The 23,620-nt window shown below is 35.1% G+C and overlaps 1 protein-coding gene and 2 long non-coding RNA genes across 8 annotated transcripts in view; 1 reads left to right on the top strand and 2 right to left on the bottom strand.

Moving 5' to 3' along the window:
• The window catches only part of LOC145664330 (uncharacterized), a 1,055,818-nt gene that overhangs the window by 886,518 nt on the left and 145,680 nt on the right, over window positions 1-23,620 (bottom strand). The window lies entirely within an intron of this gene.
• LOC145664328 (uncharacterized) overlaps window positions 1-23,620 on the bottom strand; it is a 353,881-nt gene that overhangs the window by 190,496 nt on the left and 139,765 nt on the right. The gene's annotated exons all lie outside the window — the stretch shown is intronic.
• Window positions 1-23,620, top strand: part of LOC145664337 (uncharacterized) — a 62,336-nt gene that overhangs the window by 8,931 nt on the left and 29,785 nt on the right. For 2 of the 6 annotated variants that reach the window (XR_014127386.1, XR_014127387.1), the window contains exons 2-4: window positions 3,842-3,902; window positions 6,290-6,462; window positions 10,857-18,020. This is a non-coding gene — a long non-coding RNA (uncharacterized LOC145664337). Of the gene's footprint in view, window positions 1-3,841; window positions 6,463-10,856; window positions 18,021-23,620 lie in introns of those variants that run through there. The other 4 variants (XR_014127385.1, XR_014127383.1, XR_014127384.1 and 1 more) reach the window with 2 other exon arrangements.

Below are 23,620 nucleotides of genomic sequence, written 5' to 3'. Positions count from 1 at the left end.
ATGAGCAACTAAGAGCAAAATATAATAATGGATGAAATGGTACTAAATGCTGAACAAATTTAAGTCGTACAATAACACTATAAAATACGTGAACGCATTAAAAAGAAAATACCCGACCTGCATTATAATATTCTTAGCCACTTGAAAACTACAATGTCAGACACTGAAATAAAATGTGATGAATTCAAATGTATATGATATCATGAAAGTAAAATATAGTTTTTGCTCAATATGTTTCAGTTTATTTCCAACGTAATCATCATTTGCTATTGCATTAGGGTTAGAAAGGTCGAGCGCGGGACCCGTTGACTGTCTTTGTCATATTTGCCGATTTTCACCACGCTTGTAATAAAATGTGGCAAAAGCCAAGTTTAATTAAAGGTCGACCATTGTGATCATGGATTTAAATACATGGCACAAATTTGTAATCTGTATTCTTTCGGTGATATTAAGAGAGATTTGTATGTTAGTTGTAGCCAATTATTTGAAGTCAGACAGATGCATACTTTAAAGTAAAACATAATTTTTGCACTTACAGTATTTTTCAAAACAATCCCTTTCAAGATGAAAAAGGTGTGTATAATATGAAAATGTTTTATTGTTTATTTCATAATTGTTCAGTGCATATTTATTATAACTGCCCATTTTCTACAAAATGAACATGCCCATATTATACGTAATGACAATGTTCAGTACTTTGCAACACTGCGGTTAGAATGTAATCGGGCAGCTCCAACCTTTCCTGTGTATTGATAATGCAATGTCTGTAGATGACCATAAATGACCTGAGTATTGTATTGAAAAGATTATAGTGCATGAATTCCTTATATCCATGATACTGAAATTTACAAACAAAAAAATGTGTAAATCAAATAACGACAATTACTCACCTATGTTAAAAAAAAATAACACAAGTTACAGCACAACTGTCCTGCACATTTGCATGCAGCTTTTAACTGGTGTATACAATGTTATCAACTAACAAATTCAGTTTTAGATTAAACCTGGTATGAGTAATACTCTGAAAACCTTAGTTCTGCCCATATTACCCAAAATTATCCTTTATCTCTCTCTCTCTCTCTCTCTCTATATATATATATATATATATATATATATATATATATATATATATATATATATATATAATATATGAAGAAACTACTCAAAAACATTCTTTTAAGAACAAAAACTATGAATTCCCTGTCCCAAAGCGTAAAATTTCCCTCCAAAAATTATAAATGGCAAGTTGTAATATACGTTATTTAGAGTAGATAATATTTATGTTTTTTTCTATATAGTTTGCATTCGTGCTACTTGTTTTAATTATTTTCAACAAGAGGATAAACATTCTTAAGTATTTATCAATCTCATTATTTAAATCAAGTAAATTAATCAGTAGTATGTATTGAGCAATCAAGATTTCGTTTAAGCACTTCATTCAGCTAAGATCTGTTTTGATACGAGGGCTAGTCAAGAAAGACTTGGACTGATTTTTTTTCTAGGCAATTTATTATTACTCAGCAACAGGCACGTGATCCTTTTCAAAGTAGTCCCCGCCCATTTGAATGCACTTTTTCATTCGAGTCTTCCAGTCCTCAAACACGTGTCGCAGGTCATTCTTTGAGAGGTCCTTCAAAACCGCCTCCGATGCCTTCAGAACCTCGGAATTATCGGAGAAGCGGCGTCCACGCAGTCTGGATTTTAGGGCAGGGAATAGAAAAAAGTCGCACGGTGCGGTAGGCGTCTCCACCATCCTCAAACCTTTGCAACAGCTCCCTGCAAGTCTCCACTCGAACGGCCTTCTGCTCTGGTGTCAGGAGTCGCGGAATCCATCGTGCACACACTCGGCTCATGTGGAGGTGGTCATGCAAAATTTTGAAGGCACTGCCACGAGATATGCGTAGTGCGGCTGCCAGATCGTCGATACTGATGCGGCGATCTTCTCTAACAATGACTGCTGCTGTGTTAATGTTCACCTCAGTAACAGCTGACGCTGATACACCTGGTCCACCAGCTTTCGTGATTGACATTCGGTCCTCTTTAAACTCTTTGAACCACCAGAACACGGTACTTCGTGGCAGAGCGTTATCTTTGTAGACTGCTCTCAACATTCCTAGAGTTTCTGTTGCACTTTTCCCCAGGCGATAGAAGAACCGTATAGCTGCAAATTGTTCATCTCGTAATGACTCCATTTCTTCTACAGGCGACTTCTAGAGGCGGCGCAGAACATCACCTGCAATAAAAAGTCGTGGTTACAAAACATGCAATGATTCCTTAACAACATTTTATATATATGCACAGCAAGACCCACCCTACTTGTATGCCAAACTATGAAGCTCCAGCGTTAACAGAACTGCCGGGAAAAAATCAGTCCAAGTCTTTCTTGACTTGCCCTCGTACAATGCTTTCTTCCCTAAGATTCTTTCTTAAAATTGTGTAATTCAAATTTCCACTACAAAATACGAAGCAAAGACGTAATAATTATCGAACTGATAGTCTTGTTCATGTTCGTAAAAGAGAAACTAGAAGTATTTTTTTTACAAGTTTGTGTGTGTGTGTGTGTGTGAAGAGTGATTGGAAAATAGGGAGAAAAAGTTAAAATTAAATATCAAGCAAATAAAAGTTATGGATTATTATACTAACTTTCTCATTCTGCCATTAAATCCTGCTGTAAGTTGTCAATAGCATCTGTGTCACTATTAGGAGTATATGTGTAACTTGTAGGAGGATATGTATCACCGTTAGGGGGAGACAAAGAATAATAGATAAAATCTGCTAGGTTGCAGGGTATTCTTTTACATATATAGTGCATAAATAATTGAACAGTCTGTTGCATCAGAATTAAAACATTTCCTCGATTTTCTCGATAAGCACTTTGAGAAGTTACTTTCAAGCAGCTCGACGTCATTTATCGGGAACCGGCTCAAGACCTAAACGGCTTAAGATCTAAATAGCATAAAACATAAATGGAATAACACCTAAACTGCACGAGGCCTAAACGGCATAAGACCTAAAAAATCATTTGGCAGCACAAGACCTAAACGGCATAAGATCTAAAAGTCATTTGGTGGCACAAGATCTAAAAATCATTTGGTGGCACAAGAACTAAGTGAAATAAAATGCAAACAAAAAAATCCCTAAAATTTAGGTGTAGTGCTTGTATTTTTAGGTCTTATGCCGTTTAGGTCTAATGAAAGTTACTCCATTTATCAACTGATCTTTGAAATCTTTGCAATGGAAGTTAACAATAATTTTGGACTGAATCTCAATAACGATACTGTTTATTGCCGTATTTCTAGTGTCATAATAAGAAGTTAGATGAGGACATACTACTTCAGTATTCGTTTCCATCTTTTAATAGTCGGCATGGTTCTTGTATAGTATCAATTTTTACATTTACAAAACAAACCATTTTTTAAAAAATGAGTTTCCTTGGAAAATAAGTATGAGGATTTATACATCCTCCATAGCTTTGTTATCTCAATGAAATCTATCGATTAATACATCCCTTATCTTTGGTTATCTTATAATATGATATTATGAAATATCTCTTACATATGGAGACAGAGAATATTTATGATACTGAACTTAATTTGGTTGAAATCAAATTTACACGACATTCAAATTTTAAAAAATGCATTGACAAACCTTCTAACAAACACCTAACAAACAAAATTAACAGCATAAACAAGACATTCTATTACATTTTCCCATAATAACAAATTTCGTAACTTATTGAGCAAACGTCGTACAAAGACAAATTACCGAAAATACAGTTTCATTTAGGATTTTAAGTTTTCCTTATTATTGATGTACTCATATTTCCTTTCTTTCTTTCTAGGTTTTTCTGGATGACTACAGTGGACGTTAACAGCAAAGTATTTTGTTCCGAAGTGAGGAAAGTAATTTTATGCTGCTAATTATTTTCTTCATTTTTATTTCAATAACAATAATAACTCATTATTTCTTCAGTGTATCTTTATGTTTTCCCTTATTAACTAATTATATCCCTTTTATATCATGTTTTGTATTCCTTCCTTTTACATAACTCAATACGTCGTACGAGTATTTCTTTTATCTACTTATTTATTCTTTTCTTTCCCGTAGCAGCTAATGTTCCTAAAAGACTCCGGATAAGTGAATAATATACCTAGTCTAGCCATAAATTCTGTCACACACTTTTTTGTGAATATATGAAATACGGTTTGAGATTTTTCAATCTGCTTTTAATATGTTATAGCCACATATATTCTTTACAATTGGCACCTATCAAACTTCAAAATGTCCACCATTGGCACTCATACAGGCTTTGAGTCTCTTGGGCCAGTCATCTATTGCAGTACGGAGAGTATCAATCGGAAAATCCGCCACTGCTGCCACCAAGGAACGCTTCAAACTTTTAAGTGAAGGGTCTTTTGTAGTCCAGAGGGTTTAAATCGGGGCTGCCAGAAGGCCACTCAGCACTGGAGATGAAATTGATACATTGACCTCCAACCACTGTTGTGTCATCCTTGCCTTATGAGCTGGCGCAGAATTCTGCTGGAAGGTCCAGTGATCATTGTTAAACATGGTGTCACTCAAGTCCTTCACAATAGGCTCCAGAACAGTTTCCAAATATACCCTGGCACTTGTTTTTACACCTTGCTCACAAAAGTGAAGTCTGGTGTGGCCTTCATAGCTCACCCCCCACCAAACCCTGACTGAGAAGGGGTGATGACCTCTCTGAACCTTAGGAACTCTCCCACGAGCTTCTCGAGAGCTTGCTGCATATATCCTATCATTTTGGTGGTTAAAGCTCTCTTCAATTGTAAAGATTTTCTCGTCGGCAAAGAGGATTTGCCGATGTCCATTGTTGGCGTACCGCTGTAGAAGCTGTCTTGCTTCAGTTTCCTGCTTCAGCTGGGGTGTCAAGAAATGCTCCGTGCTCCGCCAATAAGCTCTGACCTTCAGGTCTTCAGAAAGTAACCTGGATATTGATCTTAGGGCCATGTTGAGCTCCCGTGGCATGATCTTCTGCTTCCGGAGTGGATTTCGCCGCACACGAGCAGCCACTGCTTTAACAGCTGCCACTGTTCTCACACTGCGAGGACGACCATTCCTTCGCCGGCCACGTACACTGCCGGTCTCAGTAAACCGCTGGATTGTGCGGTAAACAAATCTTTTGCTGATTTTCAGAAGTTTCAGCACTTTGAAAGTCTCACTTGGTAAATTTCCACCCTTATGCAAGGCAAACACTGCAACTCTATTTTTGTACTCACTCCATTCCATGCTTAAGCGAAGCAGATCCACCCGTTCTCTTTCCCTGTTCGACACACACTGGCCAGGGCTGACCTTGAGCTAAATTGTACCTTGCCACCTGCACAACAGGTTCTACAGTCAAAGCCAAAAGTTTGTGACAATATTTATGGCTAGACTAGGTAACTGATAAAAATTCAAATAGTATCTATAAATTACATAAACATTCACTTGTTTTCAAACAATAAGTATATATTATATATAAAAAATTTACTTTTATAATAAACTACATAAGGACATCAAACTTCATATATGTTGACCTAAAATAAGATTTAACGTGAATAGGACTGTATGGTGATATTATAGATTTTCCTTTTGTGACATGATTTTACTTGGGATTCAGGTTTCGTAATTTAGAATGTTACTTTATAGTTCATATCAGAAAATAGATGCAGACAGATTTTCAAAGAAGGTAATATAGGAGTAGAAAAATACTCTTTCAAGCTAGCTCCGTATCTAAAATTGCATTGTGTTATCTTTGTTTCCTTCTATGAAATACAATATACAGGGTGGCCCAAAAGTAGGTATACAGACCAGTATCGACCAAGTATGACATTTTATTTTATTAAGATAATGAATTTATTTGCTTTGGTTTGTTCCGAGCTTAAGGTATAAGTGAAAATAAATTAAGAACAAATAAGAAAGAAACTAAGTCAATACTTATATAGATAATAATAAGTAAATGCTATAAAATGTCATGACCGATCAGTATGAGACTGTATACCTACTTTTGGACGACTCTGTATAACATTTCTTAGAGACCTAAGTTTTACATGCTTCAACTTCAATGTAATCTATGCTTCTTCAGCCTTCCAGCAAGATTTCGTTTGTAATAACTGCATTTAGAGAACTACAATACATTTTACCACTCTGGCATAACGTAGCAATCAACTATCTTTATTTCTAAAAAAAATTTCTTCCTTCATTATCGTACCATACAAACTGATTCCTATCGACTATGTTCAACTAAAGTTTTGTATCATATCCTCCTCAGATCTGAAGGTGAATTTGTAGCTGGAGCTACCGTTGGCTATGAATTCATTGCTCAACACTGATGCTAAGAAATATCGCCAGGTCCGAATGGCATCTCACCTAACCTTGAACGAAAAATTTCAACAAAATATTTATAGGTGGCAGCACGTTATCGAGAATGCAGAACAAGTCGAGGTAAGTTGTCAATTATAGATGTGTTTGCTAATTTCTTTTGAAAGACACAGTATTAGTCTACTAACATCTATTAGATGGTTTCAAGATGTAAGTGACATCCAGGTGAGATGCCATTCGGAAATGAGTGAAGTAATATATTCATTTCCGGTAAGACTCTACATCCTTCGCTCAAAACAACATGATTCCTAGGCAAACGAAGCATTGGTAGGCTTATGTTTCACATTTATTTTGATGTAGATATGTTTTCTTATCTTTTTTATTATTGATTATTGAGTTTCCTTTCAGTATAAGAAACGGGAAACTGCTATCCAAACATCAACTTGGGATTACAAATATCTCAAGCACTCTCACTGAGTTTCAAGGAATGTACCCTCACTGAGAATCGAATCCGGCACCAAATGCCGCAGGAAGCAAGCATGTTAGAGCCACTAGGCTAGGAAGATACATTTTCCTTATTAGTAATTCAAATATTATTCAGAGGTCATTAAAACAAATTACAATTCTTTATTTACTGTTTATAGATTAGCATAAAACATTACCATTTCCATGGCTAATACATTTCTTTCGAACGCCCCCTTTTCTTCCAGAAAGAAACTCTGCTGGAAGTACTAGTAGAAGTACATCATGTTTCACCCGTTCCGTTGCTAATCTTGCTCTATAAGGATTAATACTGAAATAGGAAGTTGTAGCAGATCTGGTTCTGGTGTCAATATAGGGACATGGGCGAAAATGGAACCTATCCTTGGAACACTCAACCAGCAATAAAATTTTGCTCTCCGCTATATATTAGATACTACCTTTGCTCCAAGAAGATTGATCCTGAACATGAAATATTTCACTTCCGATTTAAGTAGAGGGATAAGAGCAGTGTTGGAACCTATTCTTGGGACACTGAATTCATAAAATGAAAAAAACTGATAATGTCGATATGGATGGATGACATAGTATTAAGGTGTACCGTAGTTATGTATAAAATAGATTGAAATCTTAAAAATAAGGGGAATCAAAATAGATTGTACAAATTTATAGAACGTTTTGCACCTATTTCTACATATTTACCTCGAACATAGGCTTTACTTCATTGATCCTGTTTTATCATTATTGATATTTCAGTATTAACATATACTATTAATATTATCTCACTTATACAATCAATTTGTTTATGTTCAATCAAATGATTTTATTATGGCTCTGTCAGAACAAAGAAGTAAACTTTAATTGGTCGAGTTTGAATAATGATCACGATTGCCATCTAACAAATTTCTGAGATATTTTCTAATACCCAAAATCAAGATATCCAATTCTAAAATCATCATAGAAACGAATGATAAAAATTGGCGTAAACATGAAACTGTGAATACCTTTCATATAAATTTGCTGCAGACCTTATGTGTCTCGTTGTGTAATAATATAATGAAATAAACTACTAAAAAGATTAATAAAAAAGGGGAAAATGATTACATTCGTTGACAACATTGTTATAGATTCACTAACCTACATTTATCAAATAATATATTGATTAAAATCATATTTCTGCCTTACAAGCTTGAAGGTATCGAACGATTTGAATTATCAAAACTAGCTTTCATGAAAGATACAGACTATACTATACCAATCCTTAAGTCAGTAAATGTAACCACGCATTTACGCTTATGTGATCGTATCCTGATTATAGAAGAGAAACATGTTAGTCTGTACGTCATACTCTCCTGGAATGTTATACAACTTTGCTTAAGTGATTTGTAATGTTGGTTCTAGAAAAACAAGCACAATGAGAACCCTTACAGTAAACGCTAATTCCTAATAGTAAACACTTACGCTAATAGATATTGCTACGTACGGAATTATTGAGTAATATAGCGAAGTCCTTGAAGAAGTGCATAAGAAACATGGTGTGGAGTTCAAGGTTGTCAGTGGAAAGCAAGTTCATACAAATTTGTTACATGTAAACAGTTAGAGCTTCTAATTAAGCACAACTTCAAAACATAAAATACTCCGGTAAGAAGTGTTGGGTCAAAAACTAGTTTTAATAAATTAATAACAAGCAGAAATGAGGCAAATTTTGACGCTCCCACCGTGCAAAGTTGTTGAACACAGCCTTCGTTGGCGAACTGAACCTATCCCTGGCCACACATGGCCACCAAATATAGCCACCTTTATTCCTTACACTATAGTTAACTTACCCACCAAAGTTGGTTTAGATCTAACCAGTAGTTACTGAAAAATAACGTACCATACACACACACACACACACACACACACACATATATATATATATATATATATATATATAATGGACAACTTAAGGGAAAGGTTCAAAATGACCGATATTAGTGTCGAATCCATAGTTTTCGGGGTCGTTGAGATGAACAGTGACACTTCCGATGCCTTTTAAATCCAAATTTATCACCGCAACTTGGGAAAGGGGATGGAAAGATATATAAAAATGATAGAAAATGACCGATATTAATGCCGAATCCATAGTTTTCGGAGTCGCTAAGATGAACAGTGACACCTCCAATGCGGTTTAAATCCAGATTCAGTCCCGCAACTTGAGGGAGGGGGGAGGGAATAAAGAGCGCTTCAGTAATAGTAAAAAGTGACTGACTAACGGAGCGTATTACTAATTTTGTCTCATTTTAACCCAGCAAAGCCGGTTTGTCGCGCTAGTAATATATATATATACCTGGAATGCAACTATAAGCTTCCGTCTCCTTACTTCGAGAGATAAAAACAAGCCGAGATGAAAAGAACTCAGAAGTTTTGGGCATGGAAATCTTTGAACACAGTCTCTGTCGTTGAGCCGAACTCGTTCTTGACCAAACCCGGCCACCAAATTAAGCGATGTTTACTTCCTAGGAGATGGGCTACTTGGCCATCAAATTTTTAAAATCCGACCGTAGTTACCAAGCAATAAAGTACTGATATTTCAGTATGTAATTATCATTAGTTTCATATCATACGTCTTTCATTTAAGTTGATTTTTAAACAACTCTTCACCTGTTGAAAATGTTTATTATATCTATTTATTGTTGTTCATAACAATATGTATAAAAAATAAATATGCCTATCGAAACAAAATTCAAAATAATATTTAAAAATATTTTCTTATTAGATTCTAATTACGGTATATTTATCTCTTTCGCTTATCTTCGCGAACCCTATGAAATTCTTTCGCGCCCCCCAGGTTGAGAATCCCTCTCCTAAGGTATATCAAGAAGTTGATTATAGTCGTTTCACAGCCTGAATATTATATTCCAAATACATATAATTATTATTATTTATATGTTATTCTAGCGTTAGTAAATAAATTAAATTATAATAAAATACTGAACATTTTGTACTTCAAAATATTGGGAGGGAAGCGTCCCCCTCGTCCCCCCACCAGAGACGCCCCTGTTTACACGCGTAGTTGTTAATCTAACTAGCATTTTCGGAATACTTCTTCGATTCAATAAGAATGTTGTATCCCTACTAACAGAGTTGTAGACTTTTCTAAAATTAATAAGTAATAATTGATGCACCGGAATATTGTATTCCGATTTCTTTCCGAGTATTTGGCGAATGGTAAATATCTGATCGATAGTTGATCAATTTTGCCAAAATTTTCACTGTTATTTTTCAAAAAAGATTCATCTTTGTATGGATTCAAGCTTGCTAACAGAATGTTTGAAACGATTTTATAGAATTTTGACAAAAAAGAGATGTTTCGATAATTATTACAATCAATGTTGTCGCCTTTCTTGTGAATTGCAACAGCGATTCATCCTTTCCACTCATGTGGCAATTAATTCCTCCTTGTTCCAGATTAAGAGAATGAATTTGTGTATCTCTTTCCACACTTTTTCCCCTTTAGTTAAAACTAACTCAGTAGGAATTTCGTCTACACGAAGACTGTGTGTCTTTAATTTCTTTATAAAAATTTCTGTTTCTGTTCGTATAGGCTCTGGAATATACAATACGGTTCTGCTGCATGCATATCAGTTTTTCTTTGAACATAATTTTTTGACTGTTGTTTAGCAAATTGTCTAAGAAATCTTTCCATCTATTCAAAATACAATCCGTATCCGTAATAACTGTGCCATTCGCTTTTTTAATATATACACACAAGGTTGACGGCCTTTCTTAATTTCACTGTCACCTTGTCACCTTTAAACATGTCCCGAATAGTTTTGTCTCGAACAATCCAGGTATTAAAGTCAGTACAAATAATTGTGCATTTATACCTTAAGCTACAACATCATGGACGGTACTACAAGGGCTACACAGAAAGTAATGCAAAGGTCCTCATAGATTCGTTAGTAACCAACATACATAAATCGTTCAAACTTTGTACAGTGAAAGTGTAAGGTTCCCTTGTACAGTTATTACAGTAGTTTTTTCTTTCATTGCAGGTAAATAATGAATTTGAAGCATAAACAACGTGTTGTCATACAGTTTCTGATTATGAAGGGGTGTTGCCTAGCTGAGAACCACAGGAGACTAGAAATTGTGTGCGAGGACGAAACAATCGACAAGAGCAATGTGTAGGTTTGGATTAAGAATTCAGAAGCATGAGAAACCACTATTGAAGCGAAACAATCAACTGTGAATAATGAAGTAAATCTTACTAAACTTGACGAATTTATTTGTGCGGATGGGCGAGTAACAATCCGAGAGCTTGTGAAATCAATAGTGGTCATAATGCTATACAAACATATGATTGATAATTTAGGGCATCATAAGTTGCGCGAAATTGACCCGTAGACATCTGACGCCTGATTTAAATGGAAGACAAGTGGAAGACTGCTGCTCTGAACTTTTCCAAACATTTAACCCCCTCCCCCCCAAAAAATAAAAACTTTTTTTGCCAATATCGTGACAGAGGATAAAATGTGAGCTTATGTGTATGATCCAGAAATTGAAGCTAAATTCTTGAAGTTGCGTAAAAGCAAAACCCTTAGAAATTCAAAAATCAACGATCTGCACCAAAAGTCATGGCGACCTTTTTTTTTTTTGTGTGTGTGTGTGTGTGTGTCTGTGAACAGGACCTTGTTTTGTTGATTTTCTTTTACAGCAATGATGTACTTCGAACGGTATATGGCGACACTTATGAAACCATTACGAAGAAGAAACAAGGCAAATATCATCGAGAAATCTACTTTCACAATGACAATGCACGCCTACACGTGAGTTTCGCAAAAACTCAGTCGATCTACAAATTGAGCTGCTTAATGGACTCTCATCTATCATAGCACCCTTTGGCACAGATCTGGCACCCTTTGACTTACTCTTTAGAGAACAGTCTTCCGCAATATCGATTTGGTGATGTAGATGAGTGAAAGCGTCTGCAATGAAGTAACTGGTGGAACACACATCAAACAGGGTTTGAGAGCTGGATTCCAAACTGGCGCAAATGTATGTTTGAATGTGAGTTATGTTGAGTTTCTTTAGGAAACCTTACGATATCATCATGCAATATTTGAATATTTTATATTGGTTATTTACAAAACGATAAAGGACATTGTGTTACTTGCAGCACAATCCTCCTGTTATCAGCAATATATATTTAGATTTGATATTTCTATGACTCCATGCATAAAACCCATAACCCACAGAAAATAAGGTCTAAATGCATGGAGATTTCTTTATTAAAGATTTCTAGACTATGCTACCATCTCTGTTGCTTTCATATTACTGCATATGCAACATTAATGATTGGAGGGATGATGTGTTAAAGGTCTAACCTTGCAGGGACATTGTCTTCATGTTCAAAATTTTGTGGGTTATGGGTTGCATGCTTGGTGTCACAGATTTCATTTACTAGTAAGAAATATTCATAGTATTAACTCTTTAACACTTCAATATTTTTTGCATAATTTATTCTAATTCCAATATTTCAATTTATTTACTGATGGGTATAGTTAATAACTTACTTTTGTGGACGTACGTAGATTAAATTTTCTCATATAAACTCCTCATTTTCTCATATAAACTTCCAAGTTGAATATCTCGAACCGTTCTCAACCGTACAGGAATTTTATTAGCTTGTTATAATCAGCATGAATCGGGACTTCAAATGGCATGCTTAGTTTCTCTGCAGGCGAGTGCTTTCTCCTTAACTTCCCTTGTGAGGTACAGCCAGCAGTGCTTTTTTCATGGAACTTTCAGGAGCTGCTCGAAACAATTTGCACAGCTGTACACAGTTTATGCTGACATAGGGAGTTCAAGTGAGAATACATAAATCGTATAAATCATATCCAAAATTATATGTCTTCTTGTAAGAATATAATTTGATAATTTTGCAGAGTACTTTTAATATTTATATTATGTGTATAATCAGGAAATTTATATTTGTGATAAATTTCATAGGAAAAGAATTATAAATACGAAAATTATAATGAGTAAAATAAAATGTAACTAAATGGACAAGAAAATTTTATTTTCGTTCTATTGTTCTTATTTACTGCTCTTTTGACATGAAATTGACCACATACTTGTCTTTGCCGATTATACACATACTAACATTATAAGAAATACCGGGCGAATTTGTTATCAAATTATATTACTAGAACAACATATTTATAATCATGTGACAATAATTTTGGACATGAGTGTACATATAGAGACCTGTTTACCTTTGTTAGGTGTTGGTCTGAACAACACGATCCTAAGGATCATCTAGTTTCTTTCATGCTTCTTGGCGTCCGGTAATGTTACGTCTAGCAACTTTCTCTCAGGCTCGTGGCAGTCAGCACGCCATCGTGGCAGTCAGCACCTTGATATTGGCAATCAGCGCCAGTCGTGGCAATCAGCACCATTAATTAGCTGTGGCAGCTAGCACCCGTGGCAGTCAGCATCCCACCAACCTAACAAAGAAGTACCAATTTGTGCCCATTGCCATTGAATCCAGTGGATCCAGGGCAAAGAAGGTCTCAGCTTTATAAAGGAAGTAGGTAAACGCATCACTCAATTATCTGGTGATGATAGAGCAAGCACCTTCCTAATTCAGAGAATAAGTATGTCAGTGTAAAGAGGTAATGTAACCTCTACATTAGGAACCATACCAACAGGTAAAGAGCTAAAGGAGATTTTTCTTCTTTAAAATACCTTTCTTTATGTCATCTGATTTTTTTATGCTAGAAGAAGAAATACATAACTATATATTTTTAAATGATTCGCAATAGAAATATCAATGGTGGTTCGGATTCCATCTTAAACTGTAGGCCATATCTCATATAGCCTTGGTCATGGAAGTGAACGCTAAACTCCAACAAACAAACAAACCTTGCAGTTCTGAAGGTAACCCTTTTTCTCATCTAGAAGGTAAAAAAAAAGAAAAGAAAAGAAAAGAAAAAGAAAAGAAAAAAGTGGTGGTAGCCAGAACCCAGTCTATGATAGTTATATCATGAGTTTACTATAAACTTTCAAAAATTTATAAATAAGAGCTTAAATTATTATTGTAGTTCAAGAAACTGGGGAGGTACTAGGCCCCCGGCATCGGGCTGGGTCCGCTACTGCTAATCCACAGTCTTTAGTCTACAGTGTGTATCTGTGAGACGTTGAAGACAAATGTTAATGATAACATAATTCTTTAATCAGTTATTTAGTCTGCTATTTGTTGTGTCTATGATAGCTTATTTTAAACTAGGATATTGCCTATTCTAGCTTTCGAACTAGGCATAACTTAAGAAGAAATAGAATCTAACCATACAATCATTTTTTATTACCTGTGTTATTAATTAATATCTAGCAGAATGCCCATTCTTCGTACGGGGAGAATATGTTTCATTTTGGACATAAAGGGCACCAAAACTGTCACCATTCAACTTAGAGACCACAAAAACTATGAATTCGACACTAATATCGGTCATTTGCAATTATTTTTACTTCTTACCATCTACGCTTAGGAGTACTACTGGAGGCTGAATTTGGATTTAAACAGCATCAGAATTGCCACTGTTCGTCTCAGAGACCCCAAAAACTATGGATTCGACACTAATATTGGTCTTTTTGTATCATTTTTATATATCTTCCTCTCTCTCAAATTGTGAAGCTGAATTTGGATTTAAAAGGCATCGGAACTATCATTGTTCATCTCAGATACCCTGGAAACTATGGATTTGACACTAATATCGGTCATTTTCTATTATTTTATATATCTTCCCCTCTCCCTCCCCTAAGTTGCACCATAAAAGGGAAATGATAAAACTACCCCAGGCCCGAACCTCATCTATGTTGAAAATTTGATTGAGGTCAGTTGGGTGGTTCAAGAATTATTAAGTCACAAACATAGGACTTTCATTTTTTATGTAGATAGATAGATAAATGTTTGTTCTGGTCATATTTTATTTTTTTCAATTAAAATTTGTTCATAGAAATTCTATAACACTACTGTCTCAAAGAATAGGCCTACTATAATACTAGCTTTGAAAAATATTACGTAATATCCCATTACTATCTTAAAGGATTAAAAATAAAACCTGGTACAAGAGAATCCAAAAGTAAGTAAATTATGCATTTTTGGTGGCCTTGCATAAATAAAGAAGCACTTTAATCCAATAAAAAGTTCCTTTTTTTAATACCAATTAAGGAAGACAATTAGCGAAGAAGACGAATGTGGTCTTGTCCCACATAAAATTATCTTTAAAAAAAAAAAGTTTACTCCCCAATGTCATATAGAGAAATCAGTGACCTGTGCAGAAGTCATTCCTTTTATACTGACGTACGAAATATTCCTTCAGCAGCGAACGCGTGAATTCTTTTCAGCACGAGAGAAGGGTTCAAAGAAGTAAAGAATATATATACCTGGCTTACAATTGTATAGCAGCGCACCTGTAAAAGTTCTGGTTCTGAAAGACCAAAGCCCCGTCATCATCATCCGTGCCAGGTATCTCTTGCAAGCAAGCAAGGAAGTGCATTAAAGAAAGAACATTTAAATGTAGTGAAGATAATGTCTGACTTTTCAACAGGGACTCGGGCCAGCTCTGAGAAAATGTCAACCCATTGTTCAGCATCAAACAACACCTCTGATTATCGTAATCAGCAGAACAAGGAAGGGGGAGAAACTAAAAATAGATTTAAAATCCCTGCCCATCCACTCATCTCCATTATTGGTGCGCCAGTTTGGGAGGAAAGATGAGAGCTACTCATTGTACAGGAAGGGATGACTGCAAGGGAAAGGGGTTTGAGAGGTAAGAGGCGGGAAAACAGTCCTTGCTGAAAGCAGCCCTTCTTTTTTTTTTTTATGTGCCCCAAGTCTGTTACTGATGGTCTGTATCAACATTCCCGTGCAGTTCCCTCTCTCTCCTTTTCGTTCTTTCTTTCTTTTGGAGCGAAAATCTTGTCAATATTGGCACTCAAGTTCCTCACCCATCCATTACGCTGTTCAGTTATTTATGACCCAATTAGATCACTCGGAGCCGTTCTCCATTAGATTTATCACGCCAAGTGCATAAGGCTTCACCTGAGGTACCGTAACATTATCCTTCGACTATATGCACGGGAAAAGGTAGAACCTACAGGCGTAAAATAAAAAAGGGGGCGGAAGATGAGCCATATACATTAATCCGTGCTCATTTATTTCCTAATATACGAGCAGCCTCTTATTTCGTCTCGGTGTTGTGACTGTTCCTTAACATGTAGTCTACAAACTCATTATGTAATATGCAATGTTTTTTTCTTCTTCCTTTTTACGTCTTCGGGTTTAAGGTTGCTAAGTGCACATTACTTCGTTTTTTATTTTCTATCATGTCTTACGTTACCAAAATTTATGTGTTTAGATAACTTTATTGTCAAAAATGATTACATAATAATGTCAATGAATGCCACAAGAATTATTATGAACGTCCACATATAAAAAGAAACAAATATGGAAATTTCTTCAAAGGGAATAATTTGAGTCAGTTATTTTTAAAATATACGTATATGTAGTTGTTAATAGGCTGCAGTTGTAAAGTAGCACCAGTCCAACAGTTTTCAAGTTCATTTTCTTAAAGATACAAACCGCCTTATGCAGAGTCGTTTCGACGTACGATTAGCGTCATACTAAACTACAGACTACTGCAGGAGACTTATGTTAGTCGAACTCTTTAGTATGACACTAATCGCGCTTCAAAACGACTCTGCATAAGGCCCAAAGTGTCTAACTTTGTTGTTAGAATGCCTTGTCTAACAAGAGTGACTACTGAATCAGGCGCAATTACCTGATACAAGATCTGTACTTGGAATTAAACATTCCTTAAGATTTATTAAGGCTTTGCCAAGTATATATGCTGAGGAAGGGAAAGGCGCCAAGGAATTATTGGAATTACGTTAAATATACATTTGTAGATTGAACGTTTAGAATGAGAGTTCCTTATTTCCTTTTTAGACAATGTTACTCTCTCCAGCTAATTAATATTAAGAGGATTATCTTTCTCTAAAGAAAATTAACAAATCACGAGATTGCATTTTAAGTTGTAACTTCTTTATGGGCCTATAATTAGATTTGACTCAGTGATAACAAAATGAGATATTAAGTCCATCCGTTGCCATTTTACATATTGTTGTGCAGGTCTTACGCACAAACCGAGGTTGGGCAACTCCAGTCCTGATAACTAAATAGTCAAGGCTACCATATGGAACATTAAGTTGTAGTAATTTATTTTCCCAAATATTCAGAGTAATGCTTCTTTGCTGGAAGAAAAGATATTTACCGTAAATACTGTATGTTATAACAGCAACTTGCACACTTTTAACTCTAGATTACTACCGATACGTAAATTTTTATGAGTATGAAACACTAGTATACACAACCTTCCACTTGCCGTCATAGGGCCAAGTAACTAGTGGAAGCACTGTGGGCGGTGGAAGTGTATGCGATTGTGAAGAAAGGGTGAATGAAAACATGGCTGCACACAAATTTTACGCACGGTAGTATTCTGGGGTTAACGTATCATCTGATGTCACTCTATAGTCCGCTTCCTTCTTTTGATATCAACTCCAGAACGATAATCTCGGAGCTGCTGTGGGTCCACATATTTGCTAAGGTTAAACTGTATGAGAAGTGGTCCTGGTGAACATTGTACAGAATTTGTCAGTAAAAGTAAAGATAAATTAAATGAAGGTTCATCTATCACACTCTCTGGAAGATATTGACCAAAGTCCAAGTGTAACCAAAGGGTACTTTAGAAGATATTGTATGTTCAGGGTGATATACTGCTTGTAGACGATCCAAGAAACCTTGAACGAGACTGTTGTTCAAAACCATTGAAGACCATTTGATGAAAAAGACGTCAGCACTGGCGTCATTTTTGTCTTTAATTCAATAGGTTCGTTCAAGAACTTTCGTTTCGGTCCTATTCTAAACAATCCAATTCAAGAGCATTCAATAGCCAATCAGCGCTCGAGTTGAGTGCAGGAAAATACCAAACAAGTATGATGGCATTGTGAGACAGAGCTGCAGTTGATGAATAAATATCTTTTCATTACTCTTTTCCATAATTATCTGATATTATATTATAATTATCTGATATAATATATATTATATTATATTGTATTATATTATATTATATTATATTTCTTATATTTGTTAAATATAATATATTTGTTAAATTTTGAGGCAATGAAAAGTATTTGAGAATTTAATATACAGGAATACCGGGTGTAGATTAAGAAAGAAGAGTCCATTAAATCAAAATTATATAACTGACTTTTCCTGATTTAATAAGACGTTTTGTACTGTTATTAATATCTCATAATATCAAATAATAGAGATTGACAATATGCTCGCAAACTGGAAATGATTACATGTTATCCTATTGTAATCTAATTATTTTATCACGAAATCCACACGTAGCATTTCAGAAGTTATTTCTTAAGGTAGAGGTTGCTTTCATGCGTGCAGATTCATTTTACGAGTGCTTTCCCGTAAGGTGCAAATGTGCATCCTAATATATGCAACATATGAGACAGTGAAAAAAAAAACATTAAAATCGAGAATGCTATGTAACAGTGTCAGGGCAAGAGCATAGAAGGGGTCCCCGGGAGAGTACGTCCATAGGGAGCAGGCACGTCATCGACGGAGGTTATAGTGCAAGAAACATAATAAGAATCGTGCATAAATGAGAATAGTGCAACAAACCCTTGACATCGTATTCACTCATTTGAACTCAACTATAACCTTTGTAATGATTTGATACTGGTAACGTTAAACTTCTAAACATAAAATACTGGTTTCCTACATTATACAAACATGTTCCGACAGTGGAAATTATTACGGTATCTCAGTCAATTCTTCATACACACTCACATATTTTAACAGTAATTACTATTCGTTTGACGGGTTATTCTTAACCAGTATCAAATATGGGATAGATTTGTGAAGAAAGTCTGATGCAGATGTAGGCGGTAAGTCCAGTAGTTGAAAAAATATTACGATTGCTTTTTTTTTTTCCTGTGTTTTCAACCTTTTCTTTAAACAGTCTTCGATGCCATGGCATAAATAACATCAAAAGGCAGTCATTGTCTCGTGATACACACAATTTTAGGAAACAGTTCGTTTTTTTTTTTTTTTTTTGGATAAAATGTATATAAAACTCAAACTCAGGATGGGGCAATTGCTCCTCCCTCCCCCCTAAATGACGCCCCTGATAGAAACACGAAGTGCTTCCCATTCATTTAAGCAGAATTTTAGCGAGTGTGAAAGAAAATGTAAACAAGTCTAAACAAGTGGAAGAAATTGGCGTTTACCGCAAACCTTTATCACATCGTCTCGTTTTGGCAGAAGTGATTTACTTTAAAAAAAAAAAAATCGAGTGGGGTTAGGCACTTCCTCCAGCAAGAGGAACAATATATGTGAAGTACATGACGTTCTAAGATTATCAGGCTAGAAATAACAGATAAAATTATGATGCTATGCCTAGCTATCCTTAGTATCATAATGTCTGTCACCTGTTACGTCTAGAACAACATTAAAACGTCATGTACTTCATATAACGCCCTTATGCTGGAAGAAGTGTCTAACTCAATCCGTATTTTTCTTGGAGTTAGTCACTTCTTCCAGGGCAACCATATTACCTTTTAAATGTATGTTTCGAAGTGATTTAATTTTTTTAAAAAATAATAAGCACATTTAAAAAATGAAAATGGCTAGAGAAATCACATTTATCGAACTTCACGAAAGACGATGTCGATACTCCGGTAGAAGAACAGCACTGGTACGTACTAATACAAGTTATAATACTTGACATTTGTCTTACATTTTCAGGGAGAACACAGTGGTTTAATGCAGAAGATCGTTGAACTCATGGTTTTAAGTGCTTTCTGTCGTTTACATCTCCTACATCATCCATAAACAGTTCTGTCATCACCCACTTACATTTATTATTCACGTCTTACCTATAAACTATATCTAAGATATTGGACTATATATCTTTTATTTTATGACGAATTCATGTCTTTCTTAACTTGAATTCAGTTTACGTTCAATGTCAAACATTACGAGAAATGCTCCTATGTAATGTCCACGTTACTTTTACATTAAGTTGTTAGTAGAGCCCTAATTTTATTATAATTATATTCAGTTATAGAAAATACTTTTGTTTACATTTATTTCATGCACACGCCAAAACAATGTTCACTCAGCATTTGTCAAATGGGTACCTGGAGAATCTTGGAGATAAAGACCCCTCGAGCGTGGTGCTGATCATCTAACCTCTTTAAGTGGCGAGATCACAAAAGTGTGGAGCCTTACTTCCCAAACACTCGTGAGCCACATGGTTTTGTTCCAAATGGAGGGCGTTATCTTTATATTTTCAAACATGAAAAAAAAAGTCGTTCGCATCAGCCCTGTCAGTCTCGTTAGAATTCGTTTATGTTCAATATTTCTGGTAAATCAATGAATGGACTCCTTAAACTTTACCTGTACTAGCGCCATGTCTCGAAGCAGACCAAAGTTAAGGGACAGAAGTATATTGGTTGAAGCCGTAGCATCAGAAAAGAAGCAGATATAGATAGTTTTTTGCATCGGAGTTTTAAAATATTGTAAGAAGACGACTCGCAAAAAGGACTATGAACGAAGGAATAGGATAGTCAATCAAAAATTTGTGATATGAACATGGAATTACTTTGCCTCGTAAGAGTCGTTCACAGGCTACAAATGTATCCAATTGTTGCTATCTGCTTCTTTCGGCTCGAAGGAATTTCACAATAATTAGTACCATGCTGTAACATAATTTCTTGGCAGCTTCATATTGTTGTGAGTTTAACAAAACTATAAGGCATAGATTGTACGATGTCAAATTTTGCTCTAAACGTCCGCGGTGAAATCTAAAAATAGCATATCAGTATCATGTGAAACACTAAGTCACCAAGTCATGTAGATGACCTGTTCACAATTGGCGTTAGGGAATTCAATGTTGTTGTGTTTGTGTTTCTTTTTTAACATTCAACCGTGTTCCTTTGAATTTTCTACAACATATGAGGATCCAGATGCCGTATGACAGAGAACATCTGCTTAAAGTGGAATCTAAAGCACTAATCGGGTTCATACTCTAGGAAAGGATCCTAATAAGACAGCTTATATGGGATCCTGCGTATAGAAAGCATTATGGAATGTGCAGAAAACAGTTGCAGTAGTTATCCTCTCTTGGAAGACAGTCCAAAATATGGGTTTCTCAATTCCCTAATGCATTATCTTTGAACATTTCCACAGAAAATTTTATATGGAAGAGTCCGTGAGGTTAAAGTCAGGCATCATGATGTCCACAAGCCTCTTTCTTCCTGTCCGTCATTTGGGAAGCGTTTTCATCCAAACCGCCAAAACATCAGAAAACATGTCACTATTATTTTAGATTTATAACCACCTTTGGTGCAACACGTAAATGAAACACATATTGAATATCAAGGCCAAACAGAGATGATTACATATTGGATTATTTTTATGGTAAATTATGAAAAGAATTGGACAAATTTGATACCTGGAAAACAGTTTGAAAAAAAAAACTTATTTTCAGTTATAACTGAATGTCATGTTGTAGACACCAGACATCAAAGCAAGATAGTCCTTGCAATGCAGTGGGTGTATGCAAAATTGGATATATAAAACGAAATATTCTGAAAAAGTCAGATACACACTACGTATCAGTTTATCGTCTGTCATTATCATTTATTATCTGGCAGTTATTATCATTATTAAAATTGTTTCATTAGAAGGCTATGTTTTAAGTTAGATTTTGGTATTATTCTAATACATCAGACCCTGAAAAATATATTTTAAAATCGAACCACTTGAGGACAGAAGAAAATTGCTTGACTAGATTTTACGGAAAAGACACTTGACGACAACCATAGTTACACAGACTATATTTTATATGGAACTGAAATTCTTATGTGTTTTAATCTCAAGAATTCTAAAGCACTGCAATATTTGTTTATCTTACAACTGTATTTGCCATCATTTCTCAATGAATTTGAAGAATTGAAGCTTAAAATGTTGTCAAAGTTTATCTTCCTATTCATTCATACCATATACAGTGTATATAATTAACATAAATTTTTGGATTCAAAAAATAAGGGGATGTATTACATTCTATGGCTAAGTGAATTGTTGAGTAATGCATAGTAAAAATCAATCAACTTAATAAACGATATATATATGGAAACATTGTCCTTATGTTAGGTGCCCGGCAGTTTATTCTCGTATTTTTTTGCTGATTAACATAGTTAAGATTTTAAAAATGATTCTTTGAATTCAAATAGAAAAATGTCAAATTCATGCGACTTCGACACATCATTTTCGAGAAACCTAGGCAAAACACAGAAAATGAGGTTTATGCAAGAATAAAAGTAATCTTGTTGAAAATGTTATATCCTAAGAGAGCCCCAGAAATTTCGATCTGTAGCATTTAGATATGTAGCTTCATATCTCATTCATTTTATCTTGTATGAGTCCTGGATAAAATAGTTCAGGTATACGTACGTACATAGTACGTCCATTGTTTTTGTGAATAAACTTTTATTTAAAAAAAATAATAAAAGAATATACACATACTGTGTGCAAATGCGAGTAATCCATAATACAACTCGTAGTAACATTCAAACTGTGTAAAGGTTATTTCCCAAGACGGTAAGTCCTTTTACGACAAGAGTTTTCGTATATACATAGATAGCCTAGTTCGCTTTTTAACAAACGCAAAATAGAATATGTAGAACGACCTTGTGTGCCTTCGGCCACAGAACTAGGTGAAAACTCTGTTTAACAGGCAGACCATTACTACTTCAGAAGAAAAGGTTATGATCCATTCTTTTTTGTATATATATTTTTTACCTCTTTTTTCTGTAAGAGCTAAGTGGCACAACCCTTTTGGTTTCACGTTCTTTGAAGACTATAATATGGATTCCTGGGAAAAACCTGCAAACTCTGAAATATAGTGCGCAATGGTGCTAAAAGAACAGTGGGTATTCTTTCTCCCTCTTCTTTTTTTTAAAAATCCTGTTATTGCTGGGAGAAAAAGCGAAGAGGAAAAGAAGTAAAAAATTAACAGTTCATAGCACATGGAGGAAGAATAAGTTAACATATTTTGAATATCGGATGTGCTTTCTCCATGATTCTTAGCCCGCTGCCGTCAGCATTCTCATTATTCTCCGGGTAACTCTTTGGTGGTCGGTTTCCACTGCCAAAAGCACAACAAGCACGAACCGGAGTGGAGAAAGAGGAAACGGTATATATTCATTGTTAGACACTTCTATTCGAAGCATGATTCTTTTCATCATCTCTCCATATATATATATATATATATATATATATATATATATATATATATATATATAAAGGGAATATTTTTTGTTGTTTTTTTATGATTATTATTGTTTTTTAGTGTTTGAAGGGAGAGAAAAGAGTCAACTTCTCGACTTTTTAAAAACAAGACCGAACTCTGATACGTGCCCTAACGTCTACTCGCAAAGTGAATTAGTAATGTGACTATATCAACAACGAGAAACTTGAATTTGAAAAAAAAAAAAAAAACTACCTTTTTGTCTGTCCTTTTGGTCCTGTGGGGTTCTCTTCTTTTTTTTTTTTTTAAAAAAAGTACGTTTGCCAGAATACATCAGCGCAATGAGGAGGTTTTCCCTACCCCCCTCTCTTCCTTCTTCCACATTAGAACCACATATATACGTATATACATATGAGTGCATC

Source organism: Thermobia domestica, chromosome 11 (assembly GCF_964235325.1).
Source record: "Thermobia domestica chromosome 11, izTheDome1.hap1.1, whole genome shotgun sequence".
Taxonomy (NCBI): domain Eukaryota; kingdom Metazoa; phylum Arthropoda; class Insecta; order Zygentoma; family Lepismatidae; genus Thermobia; species Thermobia domestica.
Note: the sequence above shows the minus strand (reverse complement) of the source record. Positions and strands in the feature narration are given on the sequence as shown.